This window comes from Eubalaena glacialis, chromosome 8 (assembly GCF_028564815.1).
Source record: "Eubalaena glacialis isolate mEubGla1 chromosome 8, mEubGla1.1.hap2.+ XY, whole genome shotgun sequence".
Taxonomy (NCBI): domain Eukaryota; kingdom Metazoa; phylum Chordata; class Mammalia; order Artiodactyla; family Balaenidae; genus Eubalaena; species Eubalaena glacialis.
The window spans coordinates 118,777,124-118,794,849 of record NC_083723.1 but is presented as its reverse complement, the minus strand read 5'-3'; the positions used below and the strand labels follow the sequence as shown (position 1 = coordinate 118,794,849).

General features: G+C 41.2%; 1 pseudogene; it reads left to right on the top strand.

The window, feature by feature from the left end:
- Positions 1 to 3,258: 3,258 nt before the first annotated feature.
- Positions 3,259 to 8,358, top strand: LOC133096689 (peroxiredoxin-5, mitochondrial-like; annotated as a pseudogene).
- Positions 8,359 to 17,726: the final 9,368 nt, after the last annotated feature.

Genomic DNA, 17,726 nt, shown 5'->3' with positions numbered 1-17,726 from the left:
TATGAAAATTAAGAGGCTAAGTAATGCTTCCAGATTAAAGGAGACCAAAGAAACCTTACAACAGATCCTGAACAGTTGTTATACATCCTTTTGTTATAAAGGACATCCTTGGGACAATTGGCAAAAGTTAATGTGGTCTGAAGGGGGAGACAGAGCAAAGCATTCTTCTCCCTGTTGATGTGTGTATTTTGTTTATGCAGAACTTCCTGCTTTGGAGGAAAATACTCGAAAATTTTTAGGAGTGACAGGTCATCAAGCCAGCAACTTACTCTCAAATGGTTTAAGAAAAAAAGAAGTGTTCTTTGTAGCGTCCCGGCTACTTTTCTGCTAGCCTGGGATTGTCCAAAAAATAAAATCTGAGCTGAAACATAAAAAGAAATTCTCCTCTTAAGGGATAATACAAAATAATCTGAGAGAAGCCCTAAACTAATTTATAAGAATTCTATTCCCTCACCTGATTGTATACCCATTTTTCATTTAGATAATATGATCAGAGTCTACTTTGTAAGCCTACATAGTAAGTTATTACTAAAATGATATGGAAAAGTGAGGAAGACCCACTCACACCAACGTGTATAATGCCTAAATTTCCATAAATCAAAGTTCTTTTCCATGGGCTAAGAATAATCCTTTAAAAGGACTGGTATAGACCATCATTTCCTGAATACCAGATAAAGAAGTACTGACAGGAGGGGATACATAGAAAAGCTTATGTATAAGACGGGCTCATCTATTCTTTCTATTTTCCAAACTTATTTTGAGAATACAAGTGGGGGAGTATAAGGAAATGTCACATCCCAGGGGAGAAACTGAGCCATGGTGTGTGTAAGCCAAGTCTGTGGACCAGAATAGAACCATCAATGCAGCCAGTGCTCCAATAAGTCAGCATGAGCAGGGAGATGGTGGGTACAAGTAGATGACTGAACTGAGACAAAGGGAACAAGAAAAAGTGACCGCAAACTGATTACACCTTAGAGATAAAATAAACCTGAAGGTGAGTTATGAGCATGACAATCAGTTAGTCAAACATGATTCACAAGCCAGAGAACTAACGGTTAAAAAAAAAAAAAAGGATTCCAAAGTCAAGTACATAGGTGAAAGGAAAGTAAGAATTAGGCTAATTTTCCACAGGTAAGAATGTACCTGCTAAGAGAATCCAGTAAGATGTGGTTGTGTGGCCACAGTTTATTCCTTTATTCCAATCCAGTCCTCCTTTCAGGATTAAGACTACCATCATAGATTCTGAAAACACAGAGTAGATTCAGAGAGAGTAGACCTTCTGGTTCCGCTGATCTGGTCTCATGTTTTGCAGGTATAGAAAAGGAACACATTGTAATGTAATAAACAGGAGATTGCCCTCTCAGAACTCCCTTTAAGGAAGGACTTTCTGGCTAACTGTGGAGAACGCGGTCAATAGACAATCTTCAAAAGACAGCAGATAACAATTGTTGGCAAGGATGTAGAGAAAAGGGGTCCCTTGTACACTGTGGGTGGGAATATAAATTTGTACAGCATTATGGAAAACTGTTTGGATGTTCCTCAAAAAACAGTCCAGCCATCCCATTTCTGTATATGTTTATATCCAAAGGAAATGAAATCAGTATCTCAAAGAGATATCTGCACCCGCATGTTCAATGCAAAATTATTCACAAGAGCCAAGATGTGGAAACAACCTAAATGTCTGTAAAGAATGACTGGAAAAAGAAAATGCAGTATATATATATATATATATATATATATATATATATATATATATATATATATATATATATACACACACACACACACACACACACACAATGAAATAATATTCAGCCATTTAAAAAAGGAAATCCTGCCATTTGTGACAACATGGATGAACCTGGAAGACACTATGCTAAGCGAAATAAACCAGACACAGAAAGACAAATACTGCATGATCTATCTCACTTATATATTTAATCTGAAATAATTAAACTCATAGAAGCAAAGAATAGAAGGGTAGTTACCAGGAGCTGGTGGGAAGGAGAAATGAGATGTTGGTGAAAGTACACAAAGTTCCAGTTATTAGATGAATAAATTCTGGAGCTCTAATGTACAGGAATATGATTGTCATCAACAATACTTTATTGTATATTTGAAATTTGCTAAGAAGGTAGATCTTAGCTCTAAAAATATAGAAAGAAAAAAAGGGGGGAGGGAGGAAGGGAGGAAGGGAGGGAGGGAGAGGGGGAGAGAGAAAGGAAGGGAGGGGAGAGAGAAGAAGGAAGGAAGAAAAGAAAAGAGAACAGAAAAGGAAAGGAAAGAAAAGAAGAGAAAAAAGGGAAGGGAAGAAAATGGAAACTGTCAAGCAGATTACCAAGCACTGGTTATCAACCCTAAGGGAGGACCCTAAACACCTCTGGCCACTGTATCTTGACATTGGAATCACCAAGAAGAACACCACGTACCGATGGAAAAGCATTTCACTCATGTAGAGAAGAGACAGAAGCAGCATCAGCCTCAGTCGTGGTCACTGGTCCCCTCTCCATGGAGGACAGATGTAACAGCGGCGTTGGCCAGGTGCTATATGATGCACATGATTCAAGCGAAGATGCAGGAGTACTCTTTGAGCCTAAAACAGGGAAAGATGTTCCCCCACAAGGTGGTAAGCCCGGCACAGGTTGTGTGGGCTCTTTATCTCTTGGTGAGGGAGCGTTCCAAGCCCAAGACCCATTTTTATACAGAGAAATAAGAGCGGAAAGCCTGCAGGCACCAGATTGCCTTTCCCAACAGTAACTGTGTGAGGTGATAGACTTGTTAATTAATTTGATTTTAGTGATTGTTTCACAATATGTATGCGTCTCAAAATATCAAGCTGTGCAACTTAAACACTTACTACTTTTAACTGTCCAAAAATAGACAACCTTCAACTCTCAGCTCCCTCAGGGTCCACCTAGCTGCAGAGAGCCACCTCCCTCAAGACGGTACCCTTCCTGGGACAGCCCACATCAGGATGCTGAGCAAGATGGGAATAAAAGGTCCCAGCACCCTGAGCCAGACAGGAGACAATTCTTGGGAGTAACGCTCACTCTCGACTCCCCATGGGCCTCCGAGGCTTTGGGAAGCCCCCATCACAGTTCAGCTTCCCATGCTGCCCAACTCTGCTCCTCCCCCTTTCCTTTCATTACTGCTAATCCTTAATAAATACCTTCTTTTTTCCCCAATCCTATGCCAGCATCTGTTCCCAGCAAACCCTACCTGTGACAGCTGGTATTGGAAATAATCTGAGAAAGCCCCATGGAGTTTGGGAGAGGAATCCTCACTGCCAAGCTGGTACTGAGGTAAACAGAGCCAGGCATCCTGCAGTACAGGGTAGTGGTCCAATTGTTAACACTTTCACTGGTGCTGAATTGGGACAATGTACTAATGGGAGAGAATCCATTAGCAGGTATAGTGTGCCAAGCATTTGAAACATATGGGGGAAGTAGTACTGGAGGGCTTTTGCTAAGAGCCATTGATGTGCTGATGTGCTACTGAAAGATAATGACAAGCTGAGATGAGCAAAAAGCCAACTGAAACTTAGGTGCGAAAGCTAGAGGGTTATTTTGGTTGTATGTGCAGAGCCTGGACTAGGGTAAAACCAAGGGAGACACTCACTTCAGTTGAAAATTTAAGGGAGTGCCAAATGCCAAAAGTCTCATCAATTAAGAGTGACTTGCAAAAGAAAGATAAATGAGAAACTGATTAGCCAACTTATAGGTCCAATTTTTAGTTGCCATGTATTCTGTAATTGCCAAACAACTATTCTGGGAAGGTGTCATAGCTGGTTCCAGGATCTGTACAGGCTGCCATGAGGCTGCTAGTTTGATTTCTTATAAATGGACTTGAAGAACTTCTATGGGAATTTTCAGCAGACAGCATATAGCTTTGACCAAAGAACTACTCTACATGTGGGAAAGTCCTCTTCTTCAAACAACTGGGCATATTTGGAAGAAAACAAAGAGGCAAACTGGGGAGAAAGGAAACACTTTTGTGCTTAGAATGATCTGTCAGGTGAACTTTGGTGATCTGGAAATTAGGGAGTGCTGAGCATATATTTTAAAAATCTGGGGCTTCCCTGGTGGCGCAGTGGTTGAGAATCCGCCTGCCAATGCAGGGGACACGGGTTCGAGCCCTGGTCTGGGAAGATCCCACGTGCCGCGGAACAACTAGGCCCGTGAGCCACAACTACTGAGCCTGCGCGTCTGGAGCCTGTGCTCCGCAACAAGAGAGGCCGCGATAGTGAGAGGCCCGCGCACCGCGATGAAGAGTGGCCCCCAATTGCCACAACTAGAGAAAGCCCTCGCACAGAAACGAAGACCCAACACAGCCAAAAATAAATAAATAAATAAATAAAATTTATTAAAAAAAAAAAAATCTGCACAGTGCTCAGCCCTTAGAATGTTCTGAGTTTTTGATAGGTTTGAAGTGTGTGTGTGAAAAAAACCTTTGTTTCCAAAATATACTCCTTTAGATGTCCCTATGAAAGAAATATTATTTAGGAATAAATGAGTTTGAATTTTTGTTTTATTGAAAAAAAAAAAGAGTGACTTTCAGGTCTGCAAAACTTTCTTTAAGCCAATCCCTCTGGAGTTGAGGTTGGGAGGAGAAAGAAGGAAAGCAGACACCTCCTTATATATAACTGATCGTGGAAGTTTTCTTGTCTTGTATCAGTGTCTGTAAATGTTTTCAAACACTTTAACTTAAACAGTGTGTTATATGTGTGGGTGTGTCAGGTTTTGTTTTTGTTTTTTTTTTGTTTTTGGCTGCACCAGGTCTTAGTTGCAGCATGTGGGATCTAGTTCCCTGACCAGGGATGGAACCCAGTAGCGCTAGTGGATTCCATAACTAGCATTTGGTAGAAGTGCTGTAAGGAAAGTAGGTTGGGAGAAAAGAGAACCCTCTTACACTGTTGGTGGGAATGTAAATTGGTGCAGCCACTATGGAAAACAGTATGGAGTTTCCTCAAAAACCTAAAAATAGAGTTGCCATATGATCCAGCAATCCCACTCCTGGGCATATAACCAGACAACACTATAATTCAAAAAGATACATACACCCCTATGTTCATAGCAGCACTATTTACAATAGCCAAGACATGGAAACAACCTAAATGTCCATAGACAGATGAATGGATAAAGAAGTTTTGGTATATATATACAATGGAATATTACTTAGCCATCAAAAAGAATGAAATAATGTCATTTTCAGCAACATGGATGAACCTAGAGATTCTCATACTAGCAAAGTAAGTCAGACAAAGACAAATACCATATGATATAATATCAAATGTGACTTATATGTGGGATCTAAAATATGATACAAATCAACATACCTATGAAACAAAAACAGACTCACAGACATAGAGAACAGACTTGTGGCTGAGTTTGGAATTAACAGAGGCAAACTATTATATATAGAATGGATAAACAACAAGGTCCTACTGTATAGCACAGGGAACTATATTCAATATCCTGTGACAAACCATAATGAAAAAGAATACTTTTTTTCACTTTGCTGTACAGAAGAAATTAACACAACATTGTAAATCAACTATACTTCAACAAAATTTTAAAAAAGAAAAGTAGGTTGGTTACAGACAGTGAGCATGCATTTCTGTCCTTCCATGTTTAAGAATATAAAATCTGGTGAGGACAGCAGCCTGTTCACATCAGGGGGTGCTCTGGGCTCAGAGCTTCAGTTCAGTACATGTCCATGGGCATTCCGTCACATGATCCAACCACAAGTTCAGCTGACTCTTGTTATGTCTCCCCAGTGCAAATTAACCCCCTCAAGAACCAACCCACTGAAAACAAGAGTCAGTCTCTCCTTCTGCCAAACAACCCCAATCAATGGTCATCTTCAGCTCCTGATTCCCAGCAAGTGTAGTGCATGGAGGAGAGGCAGGTGAAGGCTGGGGGCCTCCTTCACCACAATATCATCATCAGGTATATCTTATAATGAAGCCACATCTGGTACTGCAAGATTCTAGGACAACTAATCTTAGCATATTTGCACCTTCATAAATATCAGGTTGTTTTTGATAGATATCAGCGTCCATCTTGGGATAGTCTCTCTCTTTTTGGGCACAGAAGTCTCCAAAAAAAAATAAAAAAAGCTGATTCCTGCAAGCTGTCTCATACCCCGCCTCCTATCTCTCTCATGGTGAAGGCTACTGAAACTTCTCTCACTCCTGGGAGATGTCAGAGAGTTGCACTCCTATCATGAGACCTTCTTATAACTCTGCCATAATGAATTCCATGGCTTTCCTTCCAACCGTGTGCTATTTCAGCTGTAATCCCTGCCCAATTCAGGAGCAGAAGAAGATTCTAATTACTGCTTTGCAACATTCAATAATACCACTATTTGAGACTGCCAAAAAAAACCCATATTCAAACTAAGTGGTCCTTAAGTATAAAGCTCAAATCCTTCTTTTCTTAAGATAATTATTTTCTTGGTTTCAGCATGCCAATACATAAATAAACATGGATTCTTTACAGAAAATATGCAATTTTGTTTGAGCAAAGCCCTACTGAGATTTTAGATTTAGACATATATAATCAAGACCTCTGAAGCTGAACGTGACTTTTGTCAAATAAATCACAATATTTCCCACTTGATTTTGATAGTTTCTGTTTCAGTATATACTTAATAAAATGCCATAGCATACGCCTAACATCCTCATAACACCTACCACAAATACAGGAATATTTTGCTCTCATCTGAGCTAAAAAATGAACAGAGAAATTTGGGACCATTAACTATTGTTTTCAATTAAGTGACACTAAGATCTGTGCCCACCTTTCTCAGAAATTTATATTTTTACCATGATAAAACCATGCATATTTAACTTACAGTGACTGTGTGTTATTGCAAGAGAATTTGATGCTTGCAGAGTTTCTATGATGCTGTTTATTTTTGCTACTAAAGAACAGAGAGATTCTCTTAAACCCACCTCTGATGAACTAACAGAGGCATGCTTGCTTCTCACCACCCATCTAGTGGCTCCTGTAATAAGAGGGGCCATTAACCTCTCCTCCTGGAGGCAGATGCCTCGTGATGGGCAAAATCCGCTGTGTTCATCCCTAAACATGAGGAGTCCAGTCTGCATAGTCGTATGGGAAAGACAGTCCACTGAAAAAAGAGAGAACTGAAACCAGCCGAGTAATATCTGAATGTTGTGTATTACTGTTTCGTGCAGAAAACAAAGGGGAAGAGACGTTTGTAATTCTCATGATTTTATGAATGCTCTGCTTCTTTTTTTTATTTAAAAGGTCTAAAACTTAGGCTTGATTTGACAGAAGGGAGTACTCCTTAATTTTGGAAAATGCCTAATGGAGATCCTGGCTACTAACTAATCAAGCATTAGAGAACTGGCAAAAGCATGCACCTGTGTAAGAAACAAAATAATAAAATAAGTACAAGGTGGTATGTTTGTTTGGGGCTGAGGGTCCTTATGTGACTGTCGGTACTGGTTCTACATGCAGATATGATCTTATCTATCAGAGAACTGAAACACCCGTTTCCTACATCCACAAACCCCCAACTGCCTTATCTCTTTCACCACAATCTTTTCCTGATTAAAAAACAAACAAAACAGCAGAAGAGGAAACCGGCGGGTGGTTGTGTGGCTGGAGGGTGCTTGCCTGGCTGGCGGGTCTGCATGTCCTGGGCAAAGCAGGAGGTGCCTGGATGCAGAGGAGAGTGGACATTTGGGGACCAGTGGTTTCAGAAGCATTCCCACATCCACATTCCTTGGCCCCATCAAGGTGGGAGATGCCATCCCATCGGTGGTGGTGTTTGAAGGTGAGCCTGAAACAAGGTGAATCTAGCAGAATCCGAGACCAAGGAAGGGGTGCTGTCTGGAATCCTGAGGCCTTTACCCTCAGCTCTTCCTAGACCCACCTGCCAGGGTTTGTGGAGCAGGCTGGGGCTCTGAAGGCTGAGGGGGTCCAGGTGGTGGCAGGTCTGAGGGTGAATGATGTCTCTGTGACTGAAGGGCAGGGACGAGCCCACAGCACGAAAGGCAAGGGTGGGCTCCTGGCTGACCCCACTGTGGTCTTCAGGCAGGAGACACATTTGTTACTAGATGATTCCTTGGTGTTTCTCTTTGGGAATTGATGGCTTAAGAGGTACTGCTTGTAACGGAGGAAGGTGGAGTGAAGTCCATGAATGGGAGCCCATGGCCCCGGCTTCACCTGCAGCCTGGTCCGCAACATCACCTGTAGCTCTGAGGCCTCTGCCCAGAGGTATTTCTTCTCCCCTTCCCTTTTTCACCTGCCTGACCCAGGCAGAGGGCCTCAAGCCAACCTCAGCCGGAGCCACTCAACTGGAGCCTTAGCCAGATTTCTGCAGTAAACACTTCTGATTCAAAAAACAAAGAAAAAACAATTTTTTTTTAGCTCTGGTCAAAACAGACTCAGTGCTCTAACAATGGATCAGCAGGAGGAAAAAGAAAGAGAAGCAAATGTCACCTACAGGTGCATTAAAATAATTGTGTTCATCTGAAACACTTAGACTTCTTGTAAACAAATCTGAGCTAGCAATCCCGGACATTTCCATCATGGGTAGCCACAGGGATGAACAGCAATTGACTGTCGTTGAACAACTCAGATTCATTGTCGGTGGCTTCCTAGCAGCAGCTGTTGGAATCAGCCAACAAAAGCTGGCTGCAGGAGAAAGCTGATCTACGGAGAATTCACAAGGAATGGAAGTGAAATGGTCTGACCTCTGCAGTTGCACAAAAACTGAACCAGGTTGCACGTGCGGTTGGGTGAGGGCCACTTAAAACTCCAGGGAAGTGGCAGGGAAGACTCAGAAATCTATGAGGGAAAGTCACTGAGGTTGAGAAATTTCTACTGGGAGATCTGTGCAAGGGTTTTTAAAAAAAAAAAAAAACTTGGTAATTTGTCTTTATAGGCATTTATCTTCCTATGTTGGCTGTTATTAGCAGCTGCTTTTGTCTTATTGGCGTCATAAATAGATATGATGATTTCTTTTTTTTTTTCTTTTTTAAAGTTTGGTCAAGGAGAGTCTTTATTAGTCCAGAGGATCTCCTTTCACCTAAGTGATAAAGAATTCAAAGGTAGCTGTCTCTTGCAGTTCAAGGTTGATGGAACTGGGAGTGCAATCATGGAGCTGGACTCCTTTTGGCAATGGAATGGCAGGGTTCTAGAATAAAAGTAGTCACATGGTGGCACTGAACTCTTAGATGCAGGTAGAAATAATTATCGTAATAGGCAGCAAGACTAGAAAAGCAATCAAGAAAGATCTGTAGTGACGGTTAATATATCATGGTGTGCCAAGGGACAAAATAAATATTCAGACAATAAGAACAGTTCTTGACTTCTATAACTTAAAAAGATCAGAAGCCAGCACTCAAGACTGATGTAAGTTACTACAAGGGAAAATAAGAATTCACTTAGTTTCCAAACATGAGCCAGTCCTTAGCCACTGACTTTTACTGTGATATTATTGATCCCAGAACATGTATTCTTCGATCTTCATCAGAGATGAACATCAGAAGCAGTCCTCATGCACTTAAATGGACAGCAGTATACACAGTTTTGCCAGGACTTTATTATCTTCTGCTTTCTGTCATAATGTAGCATGAAGGAATATTCATTGTCTGGAAATTCCGAAGAACCTCATGCTAGGTCACTATATTGATGACATCATGTCGAGCGGACATTCATTCTCTGCATGATAATACACTTCCTGAAGACGAAGATGCTTTCATTATCGTCTTTATATTTCTGCACTACTTAGCACAATGTCTTCTGCATCCTGGGGCTCATATGTCCCAGCAATTGCATTCTTGAGAAAATATCCCTTCTTCTATGAAGTATACAGAAATCTTTGAATTTGAGGATGGGTTTCTTGGTCAGTTGGTACAGTCTACAATTCTATTCAGCTCTTCAGGTTTCTATATGTGACTATGATCAAGTTCCTTAACATCTTAGAACCTCAGTTCACGTATCTGTTGGAGGGTCTCCTGCAGAGGCGGGGGTGGTGGCTATGGCTCACAGAGGGGACAAGGACACTGGCAGCAGAAGTTCTGGGAAGTACTCATTGGCGTGAGCCCTCCCGGAGTCCGCTATTAGCCCCACCAAGGAGCCTCAATATGATGATTTCTGAACTATTTCTAAATAAATGCTTCTGTGTTGCTAGATTGTCTTTCCTCCGTGTAATCATAATATTGGCTGTTTAGAATAGATGTGCTTATAAAAGACAAGCAGCATTGAATCCGTTAATTTCCTCTGTTGTGCTGAATCTGAAATTAGCAGTTATTATCTCCAAGTATACAGTGGTATCTTGGTGACAGCCGCATAAAAGCTAGAGTTGACGGGGACATAATTTTTCCACTGAATTATCTTCATTAAAATAGGAACTTATTAGATGTCCTGACATGCTGCCCAGATCCTCCTCCAGGTATAAAGTTCCATTCTCTAAGCTGCTGGAATCGCTGCCTGATGGTAGCCCACGCTGTCAGCCTCAGCTGACTAAAGCTGCCTCTCCCAAGAATAAGCCCCCTTTCGGAGTATGCCTGCACTCAAAGATTGGTCAAAGGGTAGAAATGGAGATTCCCCAGAAAGGCCCATTCCCCTACTCCCAACTCTGGACAACTCTAAAGGGCCATCCCAACTGCAAAACTCCCCTGAAATCAGCTGAGACTGCTGGAATTGCATCACAACTCAAATATTCCCTCCTTCCTAAACTTCTTTCTTTCCTCCCTTCCTTAGGTATGGATCTCATGAGTACCCCGCCCTCCACCAATAAATGCCCTTCATGGTAATCTCATTCAGTCTGCTTCCCAGGGAACCCAACCTGTGACAGTTTGTGCCAGGCAAGGTCCATAACATAACAGCAAATGCTAAGAGATTTGGGAGCTGGATCACCCACCCCTGGATGGCAAGAAGGACCCCACCAGTGGTAGCTGGGGCACAGATGTCTCTGGGCAAAAGGTGTCCCTGTGATTGTTAAAACTTTTGCTGGTGGCATACTGTTGGAAGGAAAGGTATTAGCTGACATAGTATATCAGCGTTTGAGAAATATGCGGGGAATAGTAACTCTAAGGACAATGGAACCAAGTGGCTATTGCTAAGTATAATTGACATTTTCAAAAAGGTTAGCACAAGGCTGAATGTACTGATCAGTAATTTAAAGTTGTGTGAAGACCAGAATGCCTCTTTGGTTGCATATAAAGGAACTCTTGTCCACAGCAAAAGGACAAAAAAAAACACTGAGAACCAGACGAAGGACTTAATTGTAAGAGTAGCCAAGCTCTAAAGAAGGTTAAATTCCCAACAAAGGCAGGTCTTTTTGAAACGGAGCAGGGCCCTCCCGTGGTCCTTGCCCCCCATGTCCTCCGCCTGCCTTTTGTCTATGAAAAAAACTTCAGCCAAAGAATAAGTTTAATCAGAGAAGTGAGAAAATGCAGAAACAAAGGAAAACAGTCCAGCAAGACTAAATAATAGTAGTTTAGTCATTAAGCAGAGTCAAGGACCTTTAGTTCCTCCTCAAAGGCTGTAGATAATATTCTGAGCCATATCCTGTGAGCTGTCTGGTAAATACTGAAACCCCCATCAGGTGGAAGAAGTTAGCTACATGATGACCAGACTATAGCCATGACATAAATGCCACAATTCTGAGAACTGGCCTCAAGGAAATGGGAACAAACCGACCCTGGAACTGTACTTAATCAAGATGACGCTGATCAGACCACTGCGTGACCCATTTCAAGATGACTGTCGGTGCTGATGGTGCTGTTCCTGCATGTAGCCCCCTCCCTCCGTCTATAAAAGCTCTTGCTCCCTGATTGTCAGTGGGGGGGAGTCGGCCTTTGGACAGGAGTCTGCCCTGCCCTCCCCTCTGGCCCCCTGGTTGCCAGCATCCAGGCATCCAAAATAAAGCAAACTTTCCTTTCCACCAACCTTGCCTCTTTATTGGCTTTTGAGCAGCAAGCAGCCGGACCCCACTTTGAGTTACATTTTGTGGCAAGGACAGAGCCCTGGTTGGGAAAGAATGGGCTGTCACAGGGTTGATGGCCCCAAAGTCTGGAATCTTCAAGTGCCCCTAAACCCTCTGAACTGCAAAAGTGGTCCACTCTCCCCTCGCTCCTCCTGTTTAAAGGAGAAGCAAACACTAGCCCTTGCTTAAAGAAGGGGACAAAGGCTCCCTCTCAAGGTGACATGGCCTCTCCTCAGGATCTGTCCCCACCATCCCTCCTGGTCAAAAGGCCAATAACTGGTGGTCAACCATAATGTAAGCTGGTCGGGGGAGAGTTTTTTCTCTCATATTTAGCATTATCAAGCAAACACAGCCAGTAGAAGGCAAAGATCACCAGACTGATGAACTTGAGATTCTAGCTCTCTTCTCAGCTCTGCCAGTGCCCCTCTGGTGTGACCTTGAACTGTGACCTCAGTCTTTTCATTTATAAAATAAGGGATTTAAAATCAGAGAAGACACCTGAGTTTGGTCACAGACACATCATCTAGGTACATGAGTACACACCTTCTCCAGGGGAGCCTTGAAAGACAGCGGTGGAGGAAACACTCCAAAATGGCAGAGCTTCATGCACCTGCTCATTCACTCTGTGTGGAAAGAGAAGTGGTCCAAGCTGTGTGTGTATGTGTGTTTGTGTGTCTGTGTGTGTGTGTATTCAGGGTCAGTGGCAAATGGAGCATGGCAGCAGAGGGTGGGTGGGAGGCAGAATTCTAAGTTACCGCCCACAATGTCCCATCCCCCACCGCGTGTATACACCCTGCAAAATCCCCAGGACTGTGGATACGATGGATTTTACTCCCGTGATTAGGTTGTGTTACATGGCGCACTTGACCGCAAGATGAGGAGGTTATTCCAGGTGACCTGCCTCATCACAGGAGCCCTAGAAAAACAGAGGATTGTCTCTGTGGTAGCAGAAAGGGAAATCAGAGGTTTAAAGCACAAGAAGGATGTGATGGGTGTTTGCTGACTTGAAGATGGAGGGGAACATGTGGCAAAGACTACAGATGGTTTCTAGGAGCTGAGACCAGTCCCTGGTTGATAGCCAGCGAGGTAACTGGAACCTTTCTTACAACAGCAAGGACGGAATTCTGCCAACAGTAAGAATGACCCTGAAAACAGATTTTCCCCCAGAGCCTGTAGACAAGAACTTAGCCTCACTGACCATGACTTCAGTCTTGTTATATTCTGAGACATGCCAGACTTCTGACCTACAGAACTGTGAGCTCTGGGTATTGTTTTAAGTCCCTTGGTTTATGGTCATTTGTTTTGCAGCAACAGAAAACTCACCTGAGGTGTTTCCTTTTATAGGGGTCACAGTTCTGGGATGCCTAAGGATCAATGACCAAAAACAGTTGCCGCATATATTTTGTTCATTTTTATAGTTGTTTGAAGCAGGAGGGTAAATGTGATACTGGTTATACCACCATGGCTGAAGCCGGAGTCACTTTTCTGTTTTAAGCAATCATAAAATGCTAGACTCAAGTCAGGAATAAAGTTGGTCGTTCAATCTCCCCAGGTCTAGTATTTCTGATGGGATAATAGAGAAATCAAGTTCTTAGGTAAGACTTTGGAGAAAATGACATTGAGTAAAGCAAACATCATTCTAGGTAAACTATACACAAAGATTCTTTGCGTGGTTAACTGAGTGATGGGTATACACAGAAGTGACTTCAGTTTTAAAGTCATGATAACGTCCCCATAGGGACAGGTAATCCCTTTGATAATCACATGCAGCTAGAGTTAAGTTTTTTAGTCCTGACTTCTTCCTCAATAGCTCTTCTAAAGCAACCTCTTCTGGTTTAAAGATTTTCTTCTGTTGAGTCCCACACCACCTTTGTTCCCTCTGTCAGGTCATTGTCCCTATTGTATAAATGATCATAACTTCTCAGATTCCCTGAATTCTTATTTCGAGTCCTGTCATTAAGATCTATATTCTACCTATCCTACCTCCCAAAAGCCTACAGCTTAGATTCCTGTCTTAATTATTTTCCCCTTTGATCTTTGTTTCTTTTTCTTTGCATCAATGTCAAGATTCTTCTGTATGACCAGGAGGTGACTCTTTCCTGTCTCTGAAAATGGAAGATGTATTGTGTCTTCCTTGTTGTGGATGCTGCAATATTTAATATTATCCTCCAGAAAACCCATACACATTTACTGTGCACCCGAATAAAAGAAAAAGGAAAATAACATTTGGTAAATGTGGTCTGTAGTAAGATAAAGTCTATTGGTTGACTTTATCTTACTACAACTTTACTGTATTTTTAATGCATCCCCTTAAGAAACTCAAGTAGAAATGAAGACATATCGACTGAATAATTTCATAGTCCTTTTCCAACTTCTGCAGTTGGAGGCAATTAAACATATAGATAAAGATACAAATGCTAATGTATTCTGGTATAGTCAAGGCATCTACAAAACAATTTTTCCTGGAAAATGCCTGTATGAGAACGGGTCACACCATGAGAGCGGACTTCCTGATGTACCAGAAATGTATCTCTGACAAGATTTTTAAGCTCCAGGGACTGTCAGAGGAAAATCTTTTGGGTTATTAGTTGTTTATATTCTGATAGTAAAAGATGTTCCCCTGAGACTTAGGAAACTCAGAGTGAGTCGGACATCACAGAACTGGATTCCTCCCCTAACAGATCCTGTCTGTCCTCTCTGAGAAGTCAATCCTTAAGATTCAGGAGGGAAGTGTGAAGAACTGTATATGCATCACTGTAGTTTCCCTACAATAAGTGAACTCATTCTTCCTTTTAAAATTTCTTTTGGTACTTTTAGAATTTTATAAACAATCATGTAATTGTAGCTCCATGATACAGACTTAGAAGAGTGGTAGTGATTTCCAATTTATCCCTACATAAGGAAGTTTCTTTAGTGTTTTTACTTAATTATAATCCAATTATACAAATTTGGGAGGCCACATGAGTTTAAAATAAGGAGAAAAAGCCACCAATTTAATTTTAACTGATCCATAGCAGTATTATAAAATGAAATATTCTGTATGCCCTACCTTACCTCCTCACTGCCACCAGTATTAACTGAAACATACTCAATTTGCCCACATGAAAGTTTGTTTTGACAGAGTTCAGAGAGAAGGGACACTTTGCCTTAGCATTTGATGGTGAGCTGCCAGTGCTTAGAGAGGGAGGAACGCATGCCATGGGGACCAAGACAGTAAGGTCTAGACATGCGGAGAGGGAGGGAGAAGTAGGAATTCCAGAAATGGTAGGTTCATAGGAAGGTAATATTGACTCACTATCTGGGAGAAGGGGAATTAGCACCAGGAAGACCAATCTGCTTTCTAAGAGCATCAGGAAGCACGACATGGGCAACTGCACAGAATGGTACCTGCAGAAGAGCTCCCTGCACAGCTAGAGGGGTGTGTGTGTGTGTGTGTGTGTGTGTGTGTGTGTGTGTGTGTGTGTGTTTGGGGGTGTCTAGTCCATGCTCTGCCATGAAGCTGTGTACCCAGGTTGCGACTGCCTTCATCTGAAGGAGAGGGTGTCTTCAGATTCATCCTGGGACACCCTCTCAGGAGGCATGCCTTGTCCTCTCCTCCTTCCAGCCCCCTTCCCCTATCCTTTTCTTCCTTCTGTCTTTCCTTCCTTCGCTTCCACCTCCCCCTTGGCTGTCTCCTTTCTCAATGCCCTTTCCTTCCCTATTTGCCCTCTGAATGCTAAAAAGAGCATTATGTGGATATGCCAAGAAGATGAATTTGACTTCATTAATGAACCAAAGAAAAAGAATAATAAAAAATGAGGCTTGTAAGGAAGGGAATGAGGAGAAAGGTATGGATAGCCTGTGTTAAAACCCAGATCTGGAGAGTTGGAAGGGGTTAGAATATTTTGAGTAAACTAAGGCAATGATGGAAAAAATATTTGAGGAATATTTTCCTGACAAGTGTATGCAGAGTGACCTAGACCAAGAAGAGACTAGAAACACTCATTTCAGTTTCCCATAAATGAGTGAATTATTAAAAAAATTTGTCAGGGAGGGAAGACTAGTTGAACTACACTGGATCAAATGGAACCAGCCAAGACTATACTCAAGAAAATCAAGTGAGGGTCAATGGGACATACTTATAACAAAAATCGAATAAGTAACTAAACACAGTAATAGAACATATTTGTTGAATTCTGTTATTGGAATTTAGTTAACTTAGGACAACTCCCTACCCAAGCAGGTTAAACAGGTATGGAGACAAACAAAAAAGCAGACTATTACATAAATCTGGATTTCTGTATTTCTAATGTGTAGATACAGAACATTTCTACTGAGTGTAGTGTTTGTGTGGTCTAGAAGGAGTATTAATTCCTTCCTTATTACAAAAACCCTGAACAAGCTTGACAGGTTAACAGGGTAAAGGGGTAACTCAATAAAGACAAACTTCTACTTTCAATTATGATTTCTTCCTTAAAAAATTCCAATGGCAAAAGTGAAACTTTTAGGCAGAGACCTTGTTGGTAGAGATCTATCTTCTTATAACTTAAAAATTATAATAGAATTCCAGGACTCAATCTTGGCAAACTATTCCCAGCATTTTGTATGTGTTCTTTAATTTTATTCTTTTCCCTTATAATTGAGCACAAAATTAACTGAGTACTCAACTGGAGCTAAAAATTCATCATTTTTTAATAGACAATTATTTCAATCTTCATCTCAATTTTATGAAGTTTATAAGACTTAAGCTTATCACTTTTTCTATTTATCACTTCATTTTTTGGTAAATGAATAAGGGCAAATGCAATAAAATATTCAAATAATGAAGAAACACTACTGTGTAAATTAGCAACACTGAAAAACAGAACTGTTGGCTGTCAGGCAGTGTTAATATTGTTCAACATTCTTGTTTTTCAGATAATGCAGGAAGTCTAAATTCAGAGCATGATGAGAAGTGGTTTATGGATATCAATGCATAATAATTTAAAATAAGAGTTTATGAAAGACAGACAGAAAATTGAAGATCCACCCATAGTTTTTAAAACCACTGCTCCAATGAAGCAAATATACTATCTCCATGACAGGGGATGAAGTCAGTTTACAGAAGAACCTAGAATATAAAGAGATTAGAAATATACGCTTCTAAACATAGAAATTGTGGTTATTTTGACTTTCTGTTGCTAGAAAAAAAAAATGGCACTCAGAAGTACCAGCAATAGTAGAGAAGATGCTCATTTGGAGTTAATCTTGATCATAAAGAAGAATTGGTTCATGATGTAAAAGTGACAGGATCTTGTGAAAAAGTGACTGTGCCATTCTGGAGAGTCTTATAGGAAATGAAAGGCATAGTACTACAAGGAATTGTCAGCTATGTGTAACAGACTTTAAGAATTCAGAGCTTCATGCTTCAGTGGAAAATGTTGGGATGCACTTCTCAGCTGTCTCTTGCAATCTTTCTATTCCCCTTTCCATTATGAAGTAATTCTGTTTTAAATCTTCACTTACCAACCTTAAACTAAAGAGTCCTTAATATATAACTACAACCCCAAACATTCATTTGAGATTCAGTCTCCCATCTTCAACTGCTTTCTGTAGTAGTTTCATGTATTGACAAGTGGATGGATGTTGGAATTTAAAATAACAAGATTCAAATCCCAGGTCTGCAATGTCAACTGTGCAACCCTGGGTGAGTTAATTTCTCTCTAAATCTAAGTTTCTTTACCCGGAAATGGGAGCATTACATATACATCAAAAATTTTATATTAATATCCATGAAA